At 36.7% G+C, this 17,937-nt stretch overlaps 1 pseudogene; it reads right to left on the reverse strand.

The window, feature by feature from the left end:
• The window catches only part of LOC138090712 (large ribosomal subunit protein uL24 pseudogene), a 34,759-nt pseudogene extending 19,461 nt beyond the window's left edge, over positions 1-15,298 (reverse strand).
• Between the last annotated feature and the right edge of the window lie 2,639 nt (positions 15,299-17,937).

The raw sequence follows: 17,937 nt of genomic DNA on the forward strand, positions 1-17,937 counted from the left end.
TACTTTCAATTTTTCACCATTGAGGATAATGTTTGCTGTGGGTTTAATACAGTATTGTAAACTAAAAATAAAATTTAAAAAAAGATATTTTCTCTGTCTTAAAAAAAAAAAAAACAGATAAAAATATAAGCAGGGAAATGGAAATTATAAGAACAGACCCAAAGTAAATGACAGAGATAGAAAACGAGAGGGGAACAGAAATAAAGACTGTCTGTGATGGGCTAGTTAGGTGACTGTGCATGGGTGAGGATAGACTTTCTGAGCTTGAGAATGTATCACTAGAATCCTCAGAAACCGAACAGCAAAGAGAACAATGACTGACAAAACTGATGAGAGACTCGAAGGATTGTGGGACAACCACAACAGATATGCATGTAAACTCCAGAAAGAGAAGGAAAAGAGAAAATGAAAAGAAAAACTGAAGAAATATTTGAAACAAAAATTGATAATTTCTCCAAATTAATATCTGACACAAGACCAAAGATCCAAGAAGCTCACAGTGTTGCCAGAACTTCTCCAAGTATTTGTTTAAAACCATCTAACTCCCACCCTTCCCCAGCGTTTAACATAAATCTTTAAGTAAGGGGTTCACAGACAAGAAAGGAATCTATAAAAAACCCACACCATATGGGACCAGCAGGGACCAAGATGGCAAGAAATCAGACCTGCAACGGACCCTGAGTCTCTTTATACACGGTGCTACTATATTTGCATATTAAATGACACACATACCAGTAGTTAGGACCAGACACTAAGTATCACAAAAAGGCAAAAATTGAGGGGCACCTAGTCCCTAGAAAAAGCCTTGCCCCTTACCCACCATCTAATTATCATGTCTCCCCATCATTAGCTTCACTTTTACTCTTCTACCCTTTGTCTCTACTCTTTATAATTAAATTTCTCTTTCCAGATGGGAGAAGTTTATCTGTGAACTTAGTTTCTACTTCTCCATTCTTTGACCACTGAATAAAGTCTGTGCTGTATTGATCTCAGTTTTTGTTTTGTTATTTACCTCCTCAAACTAGAAAGAGAAAAGAATCTTCCCACTCAGAGGCTGGGCTAGAGCTGAGAGTAAGATAATTAGACTCAATTCAGTAACAAGAGAATATGAAGAAGGATAAATTTAAAAAAAAAAGAAAGAAAAGAAAAGAAATTACACCTCAGCACAGCACATATTTCTCAAACTATACCAAATCAAAAATAAACAAATATCTTCTAAAACAAGGCAGAGAAAAATGCATTTTCCCTAGAGAAGAACAAGGCATAACATACAACGTCTCTTTGGAAAACATGAAAACAAGAAGAGAATAAACAAAAATATGCAGTATTGGTAGACAACAACCACCAAATTAGATTCTGTACACTAGGCAATTATCTTTCAAAGGTGAAGGAGAAATAGACTTTTTCTGACAAACAAAAATTGAAAGAATTTGTTCCTAGTGGACTTGCCTCAAGAAAAAAGTTAAAATAAGTTCAAAAGAAAGAAGGAAAATAAGTTATAACCCCAGATCTACATACAGGAAGAGCATGAAAGAGAAATATATGAAGATAAAATTTAAAAAAAAAAGACTTTCATTTTTCCTATTTTTAATTGATTTTATAGATAACAGTCTGTTGAAAACAAAAACAGCAATATGATATTCAACTATGTATGCTTATGTATATGTCATATATACAGTAATTTATCCTTATTATAAGTGAAATGGTGACAACAATGGTGTAAGGAATGAAAGGAAATTAGGGTTAGTTTCAAAAGACGTGCACATTATCTGGGAAGTTGTACAGTCCTAGTTGAAAATAGATTGGCACGTCATAAATGTATACTGAAAACTCTAAAACAACCACTAAAAAAGTGAAAAAAAGAAACATAACTGAAATACTAAAAAGAGAAAATAGAATCATATTACATGCTCAAAAATACAGGTAACTAAGGAGAGAAAATGGTGGTTTAATTGCAAGCAGGTTCTTTACCAACTGAGCTCTATCAGGGAAGCCCTAGGAGAGAAATGGAATCATATAAAATCACAAAAGGCCCAAAAGGAGTGACAGACAAAAGCAGTTACAAAGAACAAAGGAACAAAGAGGAAACAGGAACTAATACAGTAGGTACTAGTCCAGCTCTATTAATAATCACTTTGAATGTCAATGGCCTAACTGTACCAGTTAAGACAGATATTGCCACAAAGGATCAAAATCATACTCAGCCATATGTCATCTATAGGAAACTCACTTTAAATACAGATATACATAGAGTAAGAGCAAACGGATGGAGAAAAATATACCATGCTAACACAAATGAAAGGAGATCAAACCAGTCAATCCTAAAGGAAATCAATTCTGAATATTCATTGGAAGGACTGATGCTGAAGCCCAATACTCTGATCATCTGATGTGAAGAGCCAACTCATTAGAAAAGATCCTGATGCTGGGATAGATTGAAGGCAGAAAGAGAAGTGATGACAAAGGATGAGATTGTTGCGTGGCAACACTGACTCAATGGACATGAGTTTGAGCAAACTCCGGGAGACGATGAAAGGCAGGGAAGCCTGGCGTAATGCAGTCCATGTGGTCACAGAGTCCGACACAACTGAGCGATTGAACAAGAACAACACAAATGAAAAGAAAGCAAGAGTAGTTATACTAATTTCAGACAGAGCTGACACCAAGGAAAGTCAGAGACACAGGACTTACATAATGATAAAGGGATTAATTTTTAAGACATGACAATTCTTAACATGCATATGCCTAACAACAGAGTATCAAACAATGTGAGTGAAAACCTGGTAGGACTTACAGAGAAACAGATGAACCCAACATCATGGTTAGAAACTTTAACACCCCTTTGCCAGATGCACAGATCTAGCAGCCAGAAAATCAGTAAGATACAGCTGAAAGCACCAAACGCTATCTATACACTATTGATACTAAGTATAAAATATATAACTAATGAGAACCTATTGTATAGCATAAGGAATTATATTCAATGCCCTGTGGTGACCTGAATAGGATGGAAATCCAAAAAAAGAGGGGATATATGTATACCTAGAGCTGACACACTTTTTTGCACAGCAAAAACTAACACAACATTGTAAAGCAACTATAGGGCAATTGCAAATTTAAAAAAAAAAACCTACACTCTCAATTAAATGGATAAAATTGACATCTAGAAAGCACTTCATCCAACTACAGCAGAATGCACATTTTTCTCAAGCACACATGAGACATTCACAAAGATAGACCACACTGTGAGCCATGAAAGTTTGTAGTTGCTCAGTCATGGCCGACTCTTTGTGACTCCACAGACTGTAGCCTACAAGGCTTCTCTGTCCATGGGATTTTCCAGGCAATAGTACTGGAGTGAATCGCCATTTCCTTCTCCAGGGGATCTTCCCAACCTAGGGCTCGAACCCGGGTCTCCCACATGGTAGACAGACGCTTTACAGTTTGAGCCACCAGGGAAGTCACTGTGGCTGTGTCTCACACCGTGAGCCATAGAACACAGCTAATTTAAAAGAATAGAAATAATACAATGTCTGCTCTCAAACTATAAGAAATTAAACCAAAAATAAATAGTTATATGAAGATAACTGAAAAAGTCCAAAACACAAGGAGATTAAACAACACACTTCCAAATGACACATGGGTCAAATAAAATTTCAAGAAAAATTAAAAAAAAATACTTTTGAATGAAAAAGTGAAAGCAATTTATCAGAATTTGAGGAATACAGCAAAAGAAGTACTAGAGGAACTTTTATAGCATTAAATGTACGTAGTATAAAAGATGAAAGATCTAAACTCCAACAATAGAAGAACTTTCCACCATAAAAATATGGCAAAATAAGAGCAAATTAAATTCAAAATAAGCATAAGTTGAAAACAAAAAATCAGTACAGAAAATCATCAGAACAAAAAGCTAATACTTTGAAAAAAACTGATAAAATTAATAATCTTTTAACCTGGAGAAGGAAATGGCAACCCATTTCAGTATTTTTGCTTAGAAAATCCCATGGACAGAGGGGCCTGGCAGGCTACTGTCCATAGGGTCGCAAAGAGTTAGACACAACTGAAGCAACTTAGCATTTAACTAGGATAACAAAGAAAAGAGAGCAGACACAAATTGCTATTGATAATATCAAAAGTGAAAGAAGGAAATTTACTGCAGATACCATGGAAATGAAAAGGATAATAATGAAATAGCTATGCCCACATCGTTGATAATATGGATAAAATGGACTAATTCCTAGAAAGACAATCTGCCATAACACACCGAAGAATATGTAGATGTGTTGAATTAGGCCTAAATCATTTAAAATGAATCAGTAATTAACAACCTTACAAAACAGAGAGCACAAGAAACAATTGGATTCATTGATGAATTCTATTAAACATTTAAGGAAGAAATTATAGCAATTCTACCTCACTTTTTTCAGAGGATAGAAACATAAAAACTACTTTTAGCACACTCTATGAAATCAGCATTACACTAAAATTACAAATTTTACCAGAGAAATACAGACCAATATCTTTTTCATGAACATAGATGTAAAATTCTAAACACAACTGTCAGCAAATAGAATCTGTTGTTACTGTTGTTCCATTCCTCAGTTGTGTCCAACTCTTTGTGACCCCATGGACTGGAGCACACCAGGCTTCCCTATCCTTCACCATCTTCTGGAGCTTGCTCAAACTCATGTCCATTGAGTTGGTGATGCCTTTCAACCATCTCATCCTTTGTCCTCCCCTTCTCCTCCTCCCTTCAGTCGTTTCCAGCATCAGGGTCTTTTTGAACAAATCTGCTCTTCATATCAGGTGGCCAAAGTATTGGAGTTTCAGCTTCAGCATCAGTCCTTCCAATGTATGTTCAGGATTGATTTCCTTTTGGATTGACTATTTTAATTTCCTTGCAGTCCAAGGGACTCTCAGGAGTCTTCTCCAACATCACTGTTCAAAAGTGTCAATTCTTGGTGCTCAGCTTTCTTTATAGTCCAACTCTCACGTCTATACATGACTACTAGAAAAACCATAGCTTTGACTATATGGACATTTAATGGCACGGTAAAGTCTCTGCTTTTTAATATGCTGTTTAGGTTTGTCATGCCTTTTCTTCCAAAGAGCAAGCGTGTTTTAATTTCATGGCTGCAGTCACCATCTGCAGTGATTTTGGGGCCCAAAAAAATAAAGTCTTTCACAGTTTCCATTGTTTCCCCATTGATTTGACATGATGGAATTGGATGCCATGATCATAGTTTTTTGAATGTTGAGTTTTAAGCCAGCTTCTTCACTCTTCTCTTTCACTTTCATCAACAGGCTCTTTAGTTTCTCTTCACTTTCTGCCATAAGGGAGGTTTTATGTCAATGCTCTGTGTCAAATGTCCTATGTGAAATAGAGTCGAATGATGTATAAAAATAATTATACACCATGACCAAGTGGGATTCATCCCAGGTATGAAACATTAATTTCATTTTTAAATATTAATACAACCTCATATCAATAAACTGAGAAAGAAAAATACATTATTATATAATAGATGAAGAAAAGAATTTGAAAAGAAAAATCCAACACCACTTATGATAAAAACATTCAGCAAACTAGGAATACAGGAATACTTTGTCAACTTGATAAAGACTATTTGCAAAAAAATCTATAGCTAATATCATGCTTAATCATGAGATACTCGAAGTTCTCTAATATGATCAAGTATAAAGATAAGGATTTACCTTCTCGCCACTCCTTTTTAACATCATATTGGAAGTCCTAGATAATATAATAAGACAAGAAGGAAAAATATTTTTGTGATTGGGAAGGGGAAAGTAAAACTGTCTTTGTTCACAGATAACATAATTGTCAATTTAGAATATCTGAAAGGATGACAGAAAATTTCAGAAACTAATAAGCAGTTATAGCAACATGGAAGAATCAAGATTAATACAAAAGTCAATGGTTTTCTATGTTTCATCAAGTGGAATTTTAAGTAAAAGTCCAATACCACTTATAGCACATATGTGCTCATGCTCAGTCATGTCTGACTCTTTGAGACCTCATGGACTGTAGCCTGCCAGTCTCCTCTGTCTATGGAATTTTCTGGGCAAGAATACTGGAGTGGGTTGCCATTTCCTATTCCAGGGAATCTTTCTGGCCCAGGGATAGAACTGTCTCTTGTGTCTCCTGGATTGGCAGGTGGGTTCTTTACCACTGTGCCACCAATATGTGTATGGAGAGGCAAAAGACCAAGATTAACCAACACAATATTAAGAAGGAATAAAGCTGGAAGTGTGACACTAACCAATTTCAGAATTAATATAAAGCTACAGTGATCAAGACAGTATGGTACTGGAAATAGAAAGGACTAACAGATCAATGATACAGAATAGGAAGTACAGAAATAAACCCTGATAAATATAGACTACTGATCTTTTACTGGTGGCTCAGATGGTAAAGAATCTGCCTGTAATATAGGAGACTGGGGTTCAATCCCTGTGTCAGGAAACTCCTGTGGAGAAGGGAATGGCTACCCACTCCAATAGTCTTGCCTAAAGAATTCCATGGACAAAGGAGCCTGGTGAGCTACAGTCCACAGGGTCTCTAAGAGTCAGTACTGAGCGAGTAACACTTTCACTTTCATTTCAAAGGCAATAAAATGGAGCAAAGAAAGTTTCTTTAAATTGGGACAACTTGATACCCACATGAAAAGCAATGAATTTAGAAACAGACCTTATACTTTTCACAAAAAATTAACTCAAAACGGGGGCTTCTCTGGTGTTCCAGTGGTTAAGACTTCCCTTTCCAATGCAAGTAGTGTAAATTCCATCATCCCTGGTCAGGGAGCTAAGTCCCCACATGTTGTTGCTGTTGTTCAGTTGTGTCCCACACTTTGTGACCCCAAGAGCTGCAGCAAATCAGGCTTCCCTGTCCTACACTAACTATCTCTCAGAATTTGCTCAAACTTCTGTGCATTAAATTGTTGATGCCATCCAACCATTTTATACTTTGTTGCCCCTTTCTTCTCCTGCCCTCAATCTTTCCCAGCATCAGGGTGTTTTCCAATGAGTCAGGTAGCCAAAGTATTGGAGTTTCAGTTTCAGCATTAGTCCTTTCAATGAACACTCAGGACTAATTTCCTTTAGCATTGACTGGTTTGACCTTCATGCTGTTCAAGGGACTCTCAAGAGTCTTTACCAGTACCATAGTTCCAAAGCATCCGTTCTTCGGTGCTCAGGCTTTTTTATGGTCCAACAATTCATAATGACTACTGGAAAAACCATAGATTTGACTAGATGGATCTTTGTTGGCAAAGTGATATCTCTGCTTTGCAATGCCCTGTCTAGGTTTGTCATAACTTTTTTTTCCCAAGGAGCAAGTGTCTTATTGTTATGGCTGCAGTCACCGTCTATAGTGATTTTGGAGCCCAAGAAAATAAAGTCTGTCACAGTTTCCATTGTTTCCTCATCTAATTGCAATGAAATGATGGGATTAGATGTCATGATCTTATTGTTTTGAATGTGGAGCTTTAAGCCATATTTTTCATTCTCCTTTTTCACCGTCATCAAAAGGATTCTTTACTGCCTCTTACCTTTCTGTCATAAGGGTGGTGTCCTCTCCATATCTAAGCCTACTGATATATCTCCTGGCAATTTTGATTCCAGCTTGTGCTTCATTCAGCCCTGCATTTGGCATGGTGTACTCTACCTGGAGAAGGCAATGGCACCCCACTCCAGTACTCTTGCCTGGAAAATCCCATGGATGGAGGAGCCTGGTAGGCTGCAGTCCATGGGGTTGCAAAGAGTCGGACATGACTGAGAGACTTCTTTCACTTTTCACTTTCATGCATTGGAGAAGGAAATGGCAACCCACTCCAGTGCTCTTGCCTGGAGAATCCCAGGGATGGTGGAGCCTGGTGGGCTGCCATCTCTGGGGTTGCACAGGGTGGACACGACTGAAGCAACTTGGCAGTAGCAGCAACTCTACATAGAAGTTAAGTAAGCAGGATGACAATATACAGCTTTGACATACTCCTTTCCCAAATTTGGATCAATCTGTTGTTCCTTGTCTGGTGCTAACTATTGCTTCTTGACCAGCATACAGTTTTCTCAGGAGGCAGGAAAGGTGATCTGTTATTCCCATTTCTTGAAGAATTTTCCACAGTTTGTTGTGATCCATATAGTCAAAGGCTTTAATGTTGTTAGTGGAGCAGAGTAGATGCTTTTTTTCTGGAATTCTCTTGCTTTTTCTGTTATCTGACAGATTTCGGAATTTGATCTCTGTTTCCCCTGCCTTTTCTAAATCCAGCTTGTAAATCTGGAAGTTCTCAGTTCACGTACATTGTAGGCTCCTCAGTCCATGGGATTTCCTAGGGAAGAATACTAGAGTGTGTTGCCAATTACTACTATTTGAGATCTTCCCAACCCAGAGATCGAACCCAACTCTCCTGAACTGGGAGGAGGTTTATATACCACTGAGCCAACAGGAAAGGTATTTATTTAATTGAATTAGTTATTTTATCTTAAAAATCATTTTCAAAGCTTCTGTCATTTATGTTGTATTTATAATATAGACTTTATTATAGTAAACAATTTTGAGTTTTAATTGAAATGTAATTAAACTTATAATGTAACTTCCATGAACAAAATAATCTTTTGCCAATTTAAAAAAATGCTTCTTAACAATCGAACATTTGATGATTGTTTTAAAAGTAATTTTAAAAAATGTAAATATAAAATTTTACAATAATATCTATAATAATTAAATGAAATTACAACAAATGAAAGAGCAATTATGGTGCCCTTTAAAGATGATTTTCCTCATTTAATACAATATTTTGGCATGTTAAGTGGTGGAACTCAATGTTTTAAATATAAAACTAATTTTGTTTGATATAAAACTAAATTCTTATGTTCAATAATATTCTCATCTCAGAGGGTAATGAAGAAAAATCCCACTAATTTGCAAACTAATGACACACTGACAAAATAACATAGGATGATATGAACTGCAAAATGTTAAGACCTTAAAATCAATAAGCAAGATAACACATTAATTAAAATCAAAATTTTCCAAGTATGACATTACATGATACTCTAGCTTCATGGAATGTGTCAAGTAAAATGTGCCAATCATAGAAACTTCGGAGTGCAATATTTTAAACTTTGAGAGAAAATAGGTATCTCAGTAGTGTTTCAGATTTATTTGGGGCTAAAATGAAATATGAGCAATTCAGGGCTGAAATAGAACTTCCTAAACTTTTTTAGTGTAATGTCCATGATGGTCTAGAGATTTACATCGAAAGATCAGCATGATGAGGTGATTATGCACAGATGCAAAATTTCAATCACACCATCCATAGGTGGTCTCAATAATGAGATACTGACTGCCTAAAGGGAATGAAAACCTGAAGGCTGATTTCTTGCAAAATTAGAGGACATACTACATCTAGGATAGTTTCTCCAGTCATGAAATTAGTTTTTAAAATAATTTCTCTCAAATAATTGGCTCTTTTTAAACATGAAAATAAATACTTTTGAAGATAAAACTAGGGAATTATTTTCAATGCCACTTACACATTACATGATTGAGTATAATTATGTATCTGAAATTTTACAAATTATAAAGAATTTTCACCTTTCAAATATAATTTTGATGTACACAAATCTTTACTAATAAACATGTTTTAAAAGTGGTATATAGGAGATGGCACTCAGAGTGTCCACTCATCTTCCCTTTCTCCTATGTTACTCAGCCAGCAGAATGACCATGACTGACAGATCATTAGATTCTGCAGGGGAATCATCTTTTTAGGCTTGAAGTCCTTAGGAAGATGTTTTGTTAAGGATTATAATTTGAAGAAGGGAATGGCAATGCACTCCAATACTGTTGCCTGGAGAATCCGAGGGATAGAGGACCTTGTCAGGCTATAGTCCATGAGAGTTGGATGCGGCTAAGTGACTAACAAATAATTTGTGAGAACACAGTGAAGACTAAAAACTACAGCATCTTGCTAATAAATTGCCATCCTTGTGTTCATGCACAATGATCAAACAATAAAGTTGATATTTTTCCTGGATAAATGATAGGAGAGAGAACCAACAGAAACTACTCAAATAATTCAGAGTTTGCATGATAAAAACAAAATCATTAAAAATTATAGCATTTGTCACAGGTCAATAATATCCCCAAACACTTATCAAAATAAAATCCAAAAGTAATTTGGAGGAACATTTCCAAAGCTTAGGTAGTAAAAAAGCAAACAGACAAACAAACAAAAAATCCTGTTAATTCTAAGTAGGTATTCCAATGAATACAATATTATTCTAAATCATATATAGAAACAATTGATGATTATAGCACATGGAAAGTATTAATAAAATGAATGACAGCAATGACTCAAAGAATGGAAGGGAAAGAATGGGAACATTCTGTTGTAAAGTATCTCAATTACACAGGAAATAATCTGTTACATTAGTTAAAAAGTGAAAATGAATACTGTAAACTCTAGGCAACTGATATGCTAGAAAGGAGATAAAATTGAATCCTATAAAATGCTCAATTAAAACTAGATAAAAGAGCAAAAGATGCCTCTGTCAATAAAGAGAAATGATTATGAACATGGTTGATGTTTATCCAACTTTAAATATGAATGGCCTAAAGATAATAATTAAAAGAAAGAGATTGTTGAAATTTTTTAAATATAAATTCATTTATTTTAATTGGAGGTTAATCACTTGGGAGAATGGCATTGAAACATGTATAATATCATATATGAGACAAGATTGTTGGAATTTATATAAACTGTGTGAGGCCTATAAAAAAACTATTTAAAATATAAAGACCAAGATAGATTAAAAGTAAAGAGATGAACTTCTACTTCTGAAAAGATGAAATGTCATACCTTTCTTCATAAGTACATTGAAAAGTCCTGAACAGTTATATAGAAATCAAGCATAACACAACTCTAAAAGGTGAAAGAACTTGAGGATCTACAGAATAACATGATGATGAGTTCTCTGAGTTTTCTTTTTACTTCATATATTCCAAATGAAAAGGAGAAAAAAGGCAATAATAAAGGGTTGCAAACAATAATGGAAGAAAACTTTCCAATTTGGGGAAAAAAATCTTATAAACCTACAAGTTTAAGAAGTTGAGTGAATTGTGTTATTCCAAACAAAATAAACCTAAAAAATACTTAACAAGATCCTTTATAATTAAGCTCCCAACAACTAAAGAGAAAAAAAAGTCTTGAATGTAGTCAAAGAAAAATGACACTTTATCTAACTGAGAATTAAATTAGAAGACAGTAGATGTTTCATCTCCAAACATTGAGGCCAGAAGAAAAGTATTTGAGTGTTGAAATAATAGAACTTTCAACAATCTCATGCATGGTGAAATATCCTTTGGGGCTAAAGGGGAAATCAAGATATTCTCAGATAAAGAAAACTAACAGACTTACCCTAAAAGAAAGGCTAGAAGTTTTCTAACAGGAAAAGAATGATAAAAAAAGAAACTGGGATATCAGAAAAGGAGAAAGACAGTTAACAAAAGAGTAATGAATACAATAGAAAACTTTCTCGAGTCTTCTAAATGACTTTTGGTGACTGAAGTAAAAATTATAATACTGACTGGTGTGATGCTATGTATATACACAGGATACATTTAAGAAAATTATTTTTTAAAAAGGAGAGTAAAAGCCCATAAATGGAAGAAAGCCTTCAACTTTTCAAACAAGCTGATGAAATGACAGCAATAGACTGTGAAAATTGAAGTATATAAAGAGTGTAATACATAAAAACTCATCAATAAAGCTGTGCAAAGAAAAACACTCAGGAGCACTATAGATAAATCAAAGTAGAATTCTAAAAATTGGTTCAAGTAAGTAGTTCAAAGTGGGGAAAAAGAAAGCCTAGAGAGGAATAACAGAAGGAATTATATATATATAAATATATATATGTAAAAAATGCAGAATTAAGTTCTAATTAATTAATAATCATATCAAATGGAAAATGATCTGAATGTATCCGATAGAAGACAGCTATTGATGAGGTGGATCAAAAAATATGACCCAACAATATGCCAGTGGCAAGTAACTCTCTTCAAATATAATTATATAGCCAGTTGAAGATAATGAAAAAATCTTATGCAAATATTAATAAAAAGAAAGCCAAGTGACTATATTAATATCAAATAAATTCAACTTCAGAGTAAAGAAAGTCACTTGGTAGGAAGAGAGATTGCATCATAAAACTGTCAATCCATCTTAAAAACAGAATACACATATGTGGGCATGCACTTAGCCATAGAGATGAAAAATATGCAAAGTAAAATCCAATCAAACTGAAGGAGAAATACAGATACCCATATTGGTTAAAGATTTTGATTAACTTTAGATTAAATTTAATTAACTTTAGATTAGAGATACCAAGGTAACATTTCATGCAAAGATGGGCTCAATAAAGGACAGAAATGGTATGGACCTAACAGAAGCAGAAGATATTAAGAAGAGGTGGCAAGAATACACAGAACGGTATAAAAGAAAAAAAAAAAAAAAAAACCTTAACGACCCAGATAATCATGAAGGTGTGATCACTCACACTCACCTAGAGCAGGACATCGTGGAACGTGAAGTCAGGTGGGCCTTAGGAAGCATCACAACAAACAAAGCTAGTGGAGGTGATGAGATTCCAGTTGAGCTATTTCAAATTCTAAAAGACGATGCTCTGAAACTGCTGCACTCAACATGTCAGCAAATTTGGAAAACTCCAGAGTGGCCACAGGACTGGAAAAGGTCAGTTTTCATTACAATCCCAAAGAAAGGTAATGCCAAAGAATGCTCAGACTACCGCACAATTGCACTCATCTCACACGCTAGTAAAGTAATGGTCAAAATTCTCCAAGCCAGGCTTCAGCAATATGTGAACCATGAAATTCCAGATGTTCAAGCTGGTTTTAGAAAAGACAGAGGAACCAGAGATCAAATTGCTAACATCTGCTGGATCACTGGAAAGAGAGTTCCAGAAAAACACCTATTTGTGCTTTATTGATTATGCCAAAGCCTTTGACTGTGTGGATCACAATAAACTGTGGAAAATTCTGAAAGAGATGGGAATACCAGACCACCTGACCTGCCTCTTGAGAAACTTATATACAGGTCAGGAAGCAACAGTTAGAACTGGATATGGAACAACAGACTGGTTCCAAATAGGAAAAGGAGTATGTCAAGGCTGTATATTGTCACCCTGCTTATTTAACTTCTATACAGAGTGCATCATGAGAAATGCTGGACTGGAAGAAGCCCAAGCTGGAATCAAGATTGCCGGGAGAAATATCAATAACCTCAGATATGCAGATGACACCACCCTTATGGCAGAAAGTGAAGAAGCACTAAATAGCCTCTTAATGAAAGTGAAAGAGGAGAGTGAAAATGTTGGCTTAAAACTCAACATCAAAAAAACTAAGATCATGGCATCCAGTCCCATCACTTCATAACAAATAGGTGGAGAAACAGTGGAAACAGTGACTGACTTTATTTTTCTGGGCTAGAAAATCACTGTGGATGGTGATTGTCGCCATGAAATTAAAAGATGCTTGCTCCTGGAAGGAAAGTTATGACCAACCTAGACTGCATATTAGAAAACAGAGACATTACTTTGCCATCAAAGGTCCATCTAGTCAAGGCTATGGATTTTCCAGTAGTCATGTATGGATGTGAGAATTATATAGAAATCTGAGCATGAAAGAATCGATGCTTTTGAACTGTGGTGCTGGAGAAGACTCTTGAGAGTCCCTTGGACTGCAAGGAGATCCAACCAGTCCATTCTAAAGGAGATTAGTTTTGGGTGTTCATTGGAGGGACTGATGTTGAAACTGGAACTCCAATACTTTGGCCACCTGATGCGGAAAGTTGACTCATATGAAAATACTCTGGTGCTGGGAAAGATTGAGGGCAGGAGGAGAAGGGGACAACAGAGGATGAGATGGTTGGATGGCATCACCGACACAATGGACATGGGTTTGGGTAGACTCCAGGAGTTGGTGATGGACAGCGAGGCCTGGCGTGCTGTGATTCATGGGGTCGCAAAGAGTAGGACACAACTGAGTGACTGAACTGAACTGAGCTGAAAGATTTTGATACTCATTTCAAAAAATTAGTACGACAACTCAAGAGAGATTCAGTAAGTACAGAAGAACTCAAGGACAACATTTATCTCCAGGATTCAGTCAAAATTCCTACAACCCTCCATGAGAAGGAGCAGTAGATGTATTCAAGTGCTGACAAACTCAAAACACGATATACACTGTATCCTGGGATATAACCTCAAAACATGTACAAAAATTGAAATCATACAAAATGTGTGCTCTACCTACAGTCGAATTAGTTACTAATCAATAACAAAGGATGATAAGAAAATATCAAACACTAAACAACAGGCTTAATCCATTCATGTATCAAAGAGAAAATATTTAGGGAAGTATCTTAGGGGCTTCCCTGTGGCTTAGATGGTAAAGAATCCACCTGCAATTCAGGAGACTAGGGTTTGATCCCTGGGTCAGGAAAATCCCCTGGAGGAGGTAATGGCTACCCACTCCAGTATTCTTGCCTGAAGAATCCTATGGACAGAGGAGCCTGGGAGGCTACAGTCCATGGGGTTGCAAAGATTCAGACATGACTGACCAACTAATTACACATGAAATGCTTTGAAATAAAAGGTAATAAAAACATATCAAAGAGACAAGGGTAAAGCAGCCTTGAGAGAAATACTATAACATAAAGTGCATACGCTAAAAAGAATAGCCCACCATGTACACAGAGCCTTTTTAATATTGAAAAATGAAAATCTTCCAAGTCCCTGCCTCCAGCCTCTGCTCTGGATGAGCAACCTGTGTCCCTATCATGAGGGAGAAGATTCCGGCAGCAAAGTGCAGAAATTCATGATCTCTGGGCTCCAGATCCCCTCTGGCTGCAGCAGCGAGATTGCTCCATCCTTGACAAGAGGAACGATGAAGTGTAAGAACAAGCTCCAGAAACTGAGAGCAGCTTGAGACAGTTTTCTGAGCATCTATGATGAAGAAGAGATAGCCAGCTGGAAGAAGTACAGTGAGGGAAAGATCCAGAAACCAGAAGACCATTCAGGCAGTACTGCCTGGACCCAGCTACCTACCCATGCCAGTAGCAGCCCCTGGAGCTACACAGGCCTGTGCCTGGCAGACAGTGCCAGAGGAAAGGTTGGCCCCAGCAAGCCTCTTGAAATCCCAACAGCCACCACCTTCATCTTCAGCTATCAACATTCCCAACTCCACCACATCCACCATCTCAGTGCCTCAGCCACTCGCAGGGTTGGTGAATATTTTGAATACTACCTCTTTACCAAATGGGCATCTTGCAAAAATTTTTACCTAGGTTGCATCTTTGCTTTCTGTTAATGTGTTCTCTGCTCAGTCACTCAACCATGTCCAACTCTTTGTGAGCTCATAGGTTCCTCTGTCTATGGCATTTCCAAGAAAGCCAGAACACTGGAGTGGTTTACCATTTCCTCTTCCAGGAGATCTTCCCAACCTAGGGATCGAACCCATGTCACCTGCATCTTTCTCTTAATAGAGAGTCTTTCAAAATTTCAACATCATTCCCCCCCCCTATGGATTATGTCACACTTAAAATCTCATTGAAAGTGAAAATGTTAGTTGTTCAGTTGTGTCTGACTCTTTGCAAATCCATGGACTGTAGCCCATTAGGCCCCTCTGTCCATGGAATTCTCCAGGCAAGAATACCCGAGTGGGTTGCCATACCCTTCTACAGGGGCTCTTCCAGACCCAGGGATCAACCCAGATCTCCTCCATTGCAGGCAGATTCTTTATCACCTGGGAAGCCCTAAAGTACAAAATCAAATTTCTTATTTTGTTGAAGCTTCCACTATTTTTCTCCAACCACAAATATTCAGTGGTGTCTTATTTTGGAATGCCTGTTTTTCTTCCATCAAGTTAAATAGAAAAAAAAAAAAAAAACAGGAATATTCATTATTCAGTAAGAAACCAAGAAAACAATTTTTGTTGTTGTTATTGTTGAAGTAACATCCCATACTTGAAGGTAAAAAAGGTTCTGTGTTATCACAGGTCTGGTTTTGCTCAACTGGCAAGGAGTGCAAAATATCCTTATAAGGAGGCAATCTCAACATTAACTTTTTCCAAAGGCTCAGAGGAAGTTTGATCAATTTATAATGGTGTAAGGGGCCCTCTAGTGAAGACTGGGGCTTCCCTGATGTCTCAGCAGTGAATAATCTGACTGTAAGGCAGGATACCCAGGTTTGATCCCTGGGTGGGAAGATTTCCTAGAGGAGGGAATGGCAACCCACTCTAGAACTCATGCCTAGAGAATCCCATAGAGAGAGGAGCCTGGTGGCCTACAGTCCACAGCGCCACACAGAGTCGGACAGGACTGAAGTAACTAAGCAGCAGCAGCATCTTGTGAAGATTCCAATGTTATTGGTTGCATCTTTGGTTAAAAGACATAAAGGCAATACTGTTTTAAATGAACTTTGCCTCCAGATCAGTGGAGCCTATACAGAACTAAAACTCAGAATTGGGATTTATTACCATCAACTAGAAAATTAATGTGTAGATAGCAGATGAAATAATACCAGGAGCAATCTTTCTAGTTATTTTTCTATTTTCCTATTTCTTAGATTAGGATTACTTAGACATATGTCTATATTAACATTAAGCCTCGTGCTCCTACAAAAAAAAAAAACAAAAAACAATGGATCTTAATTATTTGCAGATAACATATCTGCAAATTCATCAATTTGTTAAAATTTATTTGTAAAACCAAATCAACACTTGGAGTGTCTCCACGGTTATTCTTGGACATGCACAGATGGGCAAAGTCTCTGAGCTGCCCTAAGTACACCTTCCCAGCCAAGGCTAAAAATGATCCCTTTCTCCTTTATCCCTTATACTATAAGCAAACTTTCTTTCTTTCAAACTTCTTAGTGCCAGTGTTTCACCTTTTTTCTATCTTTTTTTCTGTTGGTAATTTCAACAAAATTTGGTAATTTCTCTCATGTCTTCAGCACAAGAAGCCTGTTATTGTGTCAGTGGATATATTTTTATATTCACTGATAAAATCCACATCAATGACAGTGTGGATAAAGTGTGGAACCCCATAGAGTTTAAATAACTTGTTCAGGTTCCACAGCAGGAGCTGAGATATAAATTATCTTGAACTTTCAGCCATTGTGTTATAAAAAATATTAATAAACCCCTCTAGGAGAGAGACTGCCATTATGGTGGCACCATGTGACACCACCCTTATGGAAGAAAGCAAAGAAGAACTAAAGAGTCTCTTGATAGAAGTGAAAGAGGATAGTGAAGAAGTTGGCTTAAAACTCAACATTCAGAAAACTAAGATCATGGCATCCGGCCCCATCACTTCATGGCAAATAGATGGGGAAACAATGGAAACTATTACAGACTTTATTTTGGGGGGCTCCAAAATCAATGTAGATGGTTACTACAGCCATGAAATTAAAAGATGGAAGAAAAGCTTCTTTCCTTGGAAGAAAAGCTATGACAAACCTAGACAGCATGTTAAAAAACAGAGACATTACTTTGCCAATAAAGTCTGTCTACTCAAAGCTATGGTTTTTCCAGTAGACATGAATGGATGTGAGAGTTGGACCTGAACTGAGCACCAAAGAACTGATGCTTTTGAACTGTGGTGTTGGAGAAAACTCTTGAGAGTCCCTTGGATTGCAAGGAGATCAAACCAGTTAGTTCTAAAGGAAATTAGTCCTGAGTATTCATTGGAAGGACTGATGCTGAGGCTGAAACTTCAATATTTTGGCCATGTGATGCAAAAACCCGACACTTTGGAAAAGACCCTGATGCTGGGAAGTTTGAAGGCAAGAGGAAAAGGGGATGAAAGAGGATGACATCACCAACTCAATGGACCTGAG

Source organism: Capricornis sumatraensis, chromosome 14, assembly GCF_032405125.1.
Source record: "Capricornis sumatraensis isolate serow.1 chromosome 14, serow.2, whole genome shotgun sequence".
In the NCBI taxonomy this organism is placed as follows: Eukaryota; Metazoa; Chordata; class Mammalia; order Artiodactyla; family Bovidae; genus Capricornis; species Capricornis sumatraensis.